Source organism: Clupea harengus, chromosome 24, assembly GCF_900700415.2.
Source record: "Clupea harengus chromosome 24, Ch_v2.0.2, whole genome shotgun sequence".
NCBI lineage: Eukaryota > Metazoa > Chordata > Actinopteri > Clupeiformes > Clupeidae > Clupea > Clupea harengus.
Window position 1 is genome coordinate 13501226 of NC_045175.1, and position 9271 is coordinate 13510496.

Here is a 9271-nt window from a genome sequence, read left to right on the forward strand (position 1 = left end):
TGTAGCAGGGCTTTGCAGAGTTTCACACCTGTGGCAGCGCTTTGCAGGGTTTCACACCTGTAGCAGGGCTTTGCAGAGTTTCACACCTGTAGCAGCGCTTTGCAGGGTTTCACACCTGTAGCAGAGCTTTGCAGAGTTTCACACCTGTAGCAGTTTCACACCTTAAATACAGTCTGGTGGGAATACACAACACCTGTTTCCTTGAATACATGGAAGACTGGAAACTAAATGTGACTAAGTGTGAATGAAAAGGTGTTATCTATCCCATGTTTTTTTTTAAACTGATTAATTAACCCTTAGAAATGTACGCTTCCCCGTGGGGAATAAGGTGTTTTTTATGGGGAATTGCATTTAAAGCTCTGCCAGTTTTGGCTGAGAGACATAAAAATAACATCCCCAGAAACCTATACACAGTTTATTTTTTGAAACTAAAATATAAATAAGAACATTGTAAGGAGAATATAACTAGTCTCTTGCACATTTCAGTCTCTGAGAGAGGTTTCAGCTCCTAACGACCCACCCATTAGCAAATGACAGCTATTCATATGGTAAGGGAATGGTAATTCAGTGATCACGGTAAGTGGGTAAGTGGAACAAAGTGAGAGTGTCCGATAATTGACGCAGGCGAAAACGTACTCATGTAACGTGTCACCGTAAACATTAATAGGAATATTTAGAAATACGTTTTCTTGCGGTGTTAAACGAGTCGTACAAGTTAAAAAGGACAAATATCTCTCTCGAAAACCGTCAGTTTAGGTAAGCTTATACATAACGTTAATCTATAAATAGATTTAGCATATCGATTTTTCAACAAACTGTCCGATAACTGACGCAGCTACGCTACTGTTACTATACCTACTGTAACTGTAAGTATGGCAGTCTTTGTCCTTGGCCCTGGTTTAAGATGTTCATGTGTGGTGGGGTGTGAGGGACCGGGCGGTCACCCCACGTTGTTTTGGGAGGTCGCGACTGGACTGGATGGTGTAGTTGGGAAGGGTGCAGGAGATGGTGGCTTCCATATAAAAATATATTCTTTATTTACATGGGGGATTCTTTAGTATCCACCCCGAAACATGTATATACACAATAAACAAACATAATCAAAAACACACACACGGCCGCAATCAAAGTGCTACAGACACTAGGGAGAACTAGGCATATCATTGAGCATGCTAGGCGCAGATTAACTATTCACAGGTCACATGGACCATATTCAAAGCACAGGTTCAGAAGGAACATATTAACAAAGCACAGGTTCACTGGGAACTTCTTCAAAGCACAGGTTCAGAAGGAACATATAAACAAAGCACAGGTTAGTATCCACACAGCTAGATACCATTACACTTAGCCTCACAGCAGGTAAGTGTTTCTTCAATGCAAACGCCTTTCACAGTCTCTCATGCCTGTTCACAAAGTTCTCCCATGGCCATCTCAAGTGGTAAGAAAGTCTGTCCTCATGAACATGAGGCGCCCTTTAAATAGGGTAGCCCATTGGGCTTAATAAGTCCTATTAGCTTCTCATGGAGCCAACCACAGTCGTTGGGGGAAGCCTGGACCCAACCATTGTGGTGGGGGAGTCTGTCTTAAAGGGCACCATCCCTTTTCCGTGCCACAGTGAGAAGGGGAAGATTTCACCTTCTCACATGTGGTCATGTGTGGCCATTCTCTAGAGATGGACACTGGACCAATCTGGTGAACAGGAGGGTTAGAGAGGGTAATACTGACATTTGACCCTTCTGGAAGACGAATTAACAAAATTGCAATATGGGGTAAATAAATACAAATGAAGACGAGGAATCTCTTTTAGATAACTGCAGCATGAGCTACCATGTCTCTGCAACAAACTGCTATGACTGTAGCATTCCTCTAAAAAAAGAAAGAGGAGAGCTCCCTGTGGTCTGAAAATGATCAGAGTGGGCCCTGTAGTGGCGAATTTGTAAAACTACTTAGTTTGCCATGGGTATATTTTTCACAGTAGAAATATTATCCAAGTTCAACATGCTAGACACAGAACAAAGAGTGTCTTAGGTTTCTTCCATTACAGTGGGCTATTACAGCCAGATTTGGACCTAGCAGCCACTTTATTATACAATCACAAAATGCACCAGTAACACAGTAATAATTAACACAGGGTTAACTTAATTACCATTTCAGTTTTACACAAATTTAGGCAATCACGGTTTGTGAACCCTGACTTCCCTTGATAACCCAGAGTTAAATCTGAGTGTGTTTAAACTCCCTGCGTAGTACAGCCCTCTGATTCAGCGAGTAATGCTTTGTGTTTATGTTGCCAAAAACACATATGTGTATACAGTCACCATCCTGTTTTGTTACATCTTTGTTAACTGTTATGTTATTGTTGTTATTGTTGTTAATTATATTTATTTGTATAGTTCTGATGATCACATTTCAGAGAAACCAGCAATTTGCCTCTGGACACACACACACACACACACACACACACAACCACACACACACACACACACACACACACACATACTGTATGTATATATACTGTATATAAGTGTACTCCCTAAATGTATTTCCTCACTCTGTTGTATATGATGACCTCCCCATTAGCCCTAAATCACTGCACTTATATTTTGGTTGGTTTCCTCTTTCAAGTGCAAGTCCTCTCCGCCCTTTTTAATAAGAGCTTATTTCACATCCCCCACCTTGTCAGACAAGTTTCCACAGAGTCGCATGACACTGACGAGCACAACTGGTAAACAGCACTTCAGAACCTGTTATGACCTGTTATGCTTTAAGACACACAGCGTCTCGATTTAGCTCTACACAGAACACACACACAGCGTCTCTTTGCATGCCTGATCACTTCCAGAAAAATGTTCTGTATAATGTCAAGCACATGGCTCAAAACATGTCACCAATACATTAATTATACTTGTTTTATTTAATGTCACTACGTTTCCTCTTACTTTCACCCTAGTAACACACAGTAAGCAGAGGCCCAGAGGAACCACCATAGCAACGGATTTCATAAACATGACTTCATGCCTTACTGGTCCATCAACACTGGGGGAGTTTCTGTTGTACTCACTTCGTCTATGCGTACTTGTTTGTTTATGTAATTGTTTAATCGTGTTGAGTAGATATTTTGAGCGTCTTACCTGTGGTTGTGTGCAGGAGGAACGAATAGTCAGGCGAGTAGTTAACGCTCTAAAGGAATATTCAGAGCCCCACCCCCTCAGCACCTGTAGTAAAATTCATCCAATCAGCTTCTGATAAAATAGTCCTACAATGAATGCAGCCTTCACCATCCAAATATTCAGCCAATCTGCATCTGTTGTCAGGTAGACTCTGGACTTCAGGTCACACCGTGTATAATTTAGTGAATAGCCAGGAGAGTATTTTGCCTTAATGGTGAATCGCTTACAATAATCTTATGTTGTAGGCTGATGTTTAAAAAGATTAAAGACAAATTGTATATATCTTGGCATAGGTTAAATGTTAAATAATGTGCAAAAAGATGTGACAATCATTGTATGAGAGAGAAGGTGGGTATTGAGTTTCTGTATAAATATTAACTCCTCATACTAGGCCAGACAGGAGACTGGTGGAGGAGACTGATGGAGGAGACTGATGGATGAGACTGATGGAGACTGATGGAGGAGACTGATGGAGACTGATGGAGACTGATGGAGGAGACTGAAGGAGACTGATGGAGGAGACTGATGGAGGAGACTGATGGAGGAGACTGAAGGAGACTGATGGATGAGACTGATGGAGGAGACTGGTGGAGGAGACTGATGGAGGAGACTGATGGAGACTGATGGAGACTGATGGAGGAGACTGATGGAGACTGATGGAGGAGACTGATGGAGGAGACTGATGGAGGAGACTGATGGAGGAGACTGATGGAGACTGATGGAGGAGACTGATGGAGACTGATGGAGGAGACTGATGGAGACTGATGGAGGAGACTGATGGAGGAGACTGATGGAGACTGATGGAGGAGACTGATGGAGGAGACTGATGGAGGAGACTGATGGAGACTGATGGAGGAGACTGATGGAGACTGATGGAGACTGATGGAGGAGACTGATGGAGACTGAAGGAGACTGATGGAGGAGATTGATGGAGACTGATGATGGAGACTGATGGAGGAGACTGATGGAGGAGACTGATGGAGACTGATGGAGGAGACTGATGGAGGAGATTGATGGAGACTGATGATGGAGACTGATGGAGGAGACTGAAGGAGACTGATGGAGGAGACTGATGGAGGAGACTGTCGGTGAATGAACCTAAGTGGTGTTGCCTGATCGTGTTGCAAGGCTGCTTTTACAAAAAGCTGTAAAAATCAATGTTTGACATTACCCCTGCAGCAGTTCTAAGCTAGGACTGACAATCAATCAATACACACATATCACGGCTGGATTAGCATTTTGCACGTCCCGTTTTTAAAAACAAAATCCCTATGAGTAAATGAATTTTGGGAAATTGACAAGATAACACCCATGACAGTTATATAAATGCTGTAAATGCTTGAGAGACCCCGCATTGAATTATGTTTATTAAAATGTTGACATACATATAATTATATTTATACAGTATATGTGTATGTGTGTATTCGCTGTATCACTATCCACATATATATATAGACACACACACACACACACACACACACACACATATATATATAAAAATATGTCTATACAGGCACAAAATAAACCTGCATTTTAATTATCAAAGCTGAATGGTCTCAAATTACATGTGACCTGTATCTAACTTTAATGTGAATGCATCTGTCCACAGAAACAGCATGCATGTGTACATTCATACATTTTTGCACAAGTCATCTGTATCACCAACAGAAAACATTATATTTAGGAGGACTCCCTGTGGTCATGTGATGTACTAGTTCAACAAAAAAAATTATCAGAGCAGGCCCTCTAGTGGTGAACTTGTAGAGCTACTTAGTTTACCTTGGGTAGATTTTTCAAAATACAAATAATATCCAAGTTTAACATGTATACATCTGTTAATGTGACACAACTGATCCTTTTTGGCCCTCAATTCCCCCTCAATGGTTCTATGTGGGAATTGGAGGGAAGAGTGACCCTGCACATATGCTTCAGACTGGCATATACAGGAACTTTGGCTTGCAACACACGCAGCTAAACCCAAGGGGTATGTTAGAGTGAGTAATTTCTACTAGAGACCATGTTAACCAGATATGTGCAGGGTCACTCTTCCCTCCAATTCCCTCTCAATGGTTCTGACCCTTTATGGCTCTGGTTTTATATGGACCTGACAATCAAGAAACAGAACCATGTTGTAAACCTTTGGCGTTGAGGCGTGTCAGACGCCACCAGTGGGTGATGCCCCATTGAAAAGAACTAAGTGATAAACTCTTGCATCTCTTCACACACATGAGAAAAAGCAGTTTACAAAATAATATTTCAATGAACAGAAAAGTTTTAAAGGAATCTACTACTTTTTTCTTCTTTTTTTGTTAAACAGTGTTACTTTTGAGTGACAATGACAATGGCTGAGTTTGTTGTTTTTATTTTCATTTTATTTATTTACATTTAGTCATTTAGCAGACGCTTTTATCCAAAGTGAAGTACAAATGAGAGAACAATCAAGCTACGAGCAATAGAGACCAAGTGTAACACTAAATACTATTTTACATAAGAAATAAAAAAATGCAGGATTGTTACTACTGTTAGTTCAAGTTAAGTACTAGATAGAGGAGATAACATTAGAGGAAGGATAAGGAGAGGTAAAGGTATTTATTTACATCCTGAATGAGAGAAGAAGCCAGCAGAAAACAATAAGCCCTATCAGCACTAGGGGTCGCAGGGAGCTAAGCTCAGTTATGACAGTGTGCTCCAACATATAATGAGGAAAAATCATGAATCAAACTGTTAGCAATCAAAGCTAAAATAGAACCCACAACGGGAAATAATTGGAGAACATCACACAACATAATTACACACTAACTGTGCGTGTGTGTTTGTTTGTGTGTGTGTGTGTGTGTTCATACACATTAAACAACTACTTAAAAATGACATAAAAGTACATAAAGGATTGACAGTAGAAATTATATCAATCATGAATTGAAAGTGTTTTGGAACTTTTCCACAGTGAAAGCTAAATGCAGGTGCAGGCTGTCAAAGCTCATCTAACTGTACAATGGATAAAAGTCCATCAATAGCCTTCTTCACATGCAACAGCAAATTCAAATAACAACAAAATGAATGATTATTACAATAATTGCTAAATATAGATAGATAGATAGATGGATACTTTATTAATCCCGAGGGAAATTTAGGTCATCCAGTATCTTATACACATACACAAATACACATATACACTTATACACCTCACCGACATACATACATAAATCACATATACATACACATAGGGAGAACATATTCACACAGAGTGTTTCCAGATGCAGGAAAGGGTCTGACCCTATTGTACAGAGTGCAATGATTTTGACAGTGTCGGTGCTAGGAGGAAAGTGAAAAGTGAAAAGTGATCTTATGCTGCTGGTGTGGAGAGTGCAAAAAATATATATAATGTCCTTGTGCTTGTGAGGATGGGTAGTGCAAGATAGTGATCTTGTGCTTGTGTGTGTGTGTGTGTGTGTTTGGAAAGTGCAAAGAGCAAAGTGATAGTGCAGAATATGTAGGTGGTAAAGTCTGTGCATGGGGCTGGGATGAGATGAGATGGGATGAGCAGGGGAGGGCAGACTGAGGTGGACTCATGCAGAGAAGTCCATCTCCCTCCCCCTCCCCTTCTGCGTGGCGTTAAAAAGCTGAATGGCCCTGGGGACAAAGGGCTTCCTCAGCCTGTCCGATGAGCATGACAGTGACAGGAGTCTGCCACTGAATATGCTCTTCTGTCTGTTGACAGTATTGTGTAGTGGGTGGTTGACATTGTCCAAGATAGTCAGCAACCTACTCAGGGTCCTTCTCTCTTCCACCGTTGTTAGGCAGTCCAGTTCGGTGCCCACAACAGCTCCCGCCTTCCTCACCAGCCTGTCCAGTCGCCCCGCATCCCTCTTCTTAATGCTGCCTCCCCAGCACACCACAGCATAAAAGAGGACGCTGGCAACCACAGACTGGTAAAACATGCGCAGGAGTTTGTTGCAGACATTGAAGGACCTCAACCTCCCCAGGAAGTAGAGCCGGCTGTGACCCTTCTTGTAGATTGCATCAATGTTGGCTGACCAGTCCAGTTTATTGTCCAGATGCACTCCTAGGTATTTGTGAGTGTTGACCACCTCCATACTGAACCCCTCGATGGAGACTGGTAGCAGAGGAGGCCGAGGCCTCCTAAAGTCCACCACCATCTCCTTGGTCTTAGAGGTGTTCAGCTGCAGGTGGTTGTGTCTGCACCACTGAACAAAGTTGTCCACCAGGCTCCTGTACTCACCCTCCTGTCCATCCCTGATACATCCCACAACAGCAGAGTCATCAGAGAACTTCTGGATGTGGCATGACTCCGTGTTGTAGGTGAAGTCCGATGTGTACAGGGTGAACAGGACAGGTGAGAGCACAGTCCCCTGTGGAGCGCCGGTGCTGCACAACACAGTCTCAGATACGCAGTCTTATAGCCTGACAAACTGTGGCCTCTCCGTCAGGTAGTCGGTGATCCATGATACCAGGTGGACGTTCACACCCATCTGCACAAGCTTGTCACTCAGTCGGAGGGGCTGGATGGTGTTAAAGGCACTGGAGAAATCAAAGAACATGATTCTCACAGCACCCTTCCCCTTGTCCAGATAAGAGTGAGCCCTGTGCATAAGGTAAACGATGGCATCTTCCACGCCCACCTTCTCCTGGTAGGCAAACTATCAAACCATTAAGTAATAGATAGATGAAAATCCACAGAATGCAATGTTAGACAGCGCACGTCTCTTGATTGGAAACAAGTTCCGCTTTTCAGTGGAGGTGCTTCTGATGGTGAATAAGTTCAGTAGATGAAATTTGTTTTACAGTCGATCTTGGCCTTATTTTTTTTTCTTGGGTTTTGGCTTCTTTGTCATAGCCTTAGTGTTCTTCATAGGCATTTTTAAGATTCCAAAATCCAATAATCCAATCACAACCCCAGACAGGTAACTCAGAAAATAAAATGTAGCCTTGACGACCCGCCTTAATAAAAGGAAAAACAGTCCAGTCAATCCAATCAAGCCGCTCACAACCCCAACCAGGTAAATAAGAAAAGTCCCACTCTGCCCTGTTTTAGCCTCGTCCTCCCCTTCAGCTGTTGTGACCTGTTCTTGCAGACTATTCCCACTCTGCTCTGTTGTTGCCTTGACAACCTCCCTTAATTCATTCAAGGTAGCTGTTGCATTTGCAATCCTGGTCATCAATTTCAATTTCATCTGCCCTCTGTTCTCTCGCTTGATCCTTTTCTCCATATTTTTCATCACTTGATTGATTTGTATGTCTCTTTCCATTTCCAGCCTCTTCCTCTCCTCTTCCTCTTTTCTTCTCTTAATCTCCTCTTCCTCTTCTCTTCTCTTCTTCTCCTCTTCCTGCCCTTCAGCTGTTTTCACCTGTTCTTGCAGACAATTCCCAATCTGTTCTGTTGTAGCCTTGACGACCTCTCTTAATTCATTCAAGGTAGCTGTTGCATTTGCAATCCTGGTCATCATTTTCAATTTCATCTGCCTTCTAATCTCCCCCTCGATCCTTTTCTCCATATTTTTCATCACTTGATTGATTTGTATGTCTCTTTCCATTTTCATCCTCTTCTTCTCCCCTTCCTCTTCTCTTTTCTTCCTTTCCTCTTCCTCTTTTCTTCTTTTCTTCTCCTCTTCCTCCTTTACAGCTGTTTTCACCTGTTCATGCAGGCCATAGGAATAGGAGTAACCCATGTTCTTTCTCAGTAGCAGCTCTATCTTCTCCAGCAGCCCCTTGACCTGTCCGTGCCGTCTGGGGTTTTTATTATCAAAGCTGTGATATCCTCCACCAGTGCTATTAACGAGAGTCTGAAGTCCACAGCTCTCATTCAGAAATTGCTCAGATTTATTTTGGTCCATCTGGTCTCCTCCAGTGAACAAGATGATGGTGAACTTCAGGGCCTCCTCACCAAAGTTGCTCTGGATCCACTTCACTTCTTTTCCATCCTCTTCTGTGAATCTACGCAGTGGAATCACCAATAAGAAAATATGGGGTCCTGCGTCTACCTTTTCCGCCAGACATGCAGCCTTCCTTGTTGTGAATGCTGGTGTGTCAATTACAGTGATGTTTCGTCCTTCCACAACTCCACTTTGACTATCACAGTACTT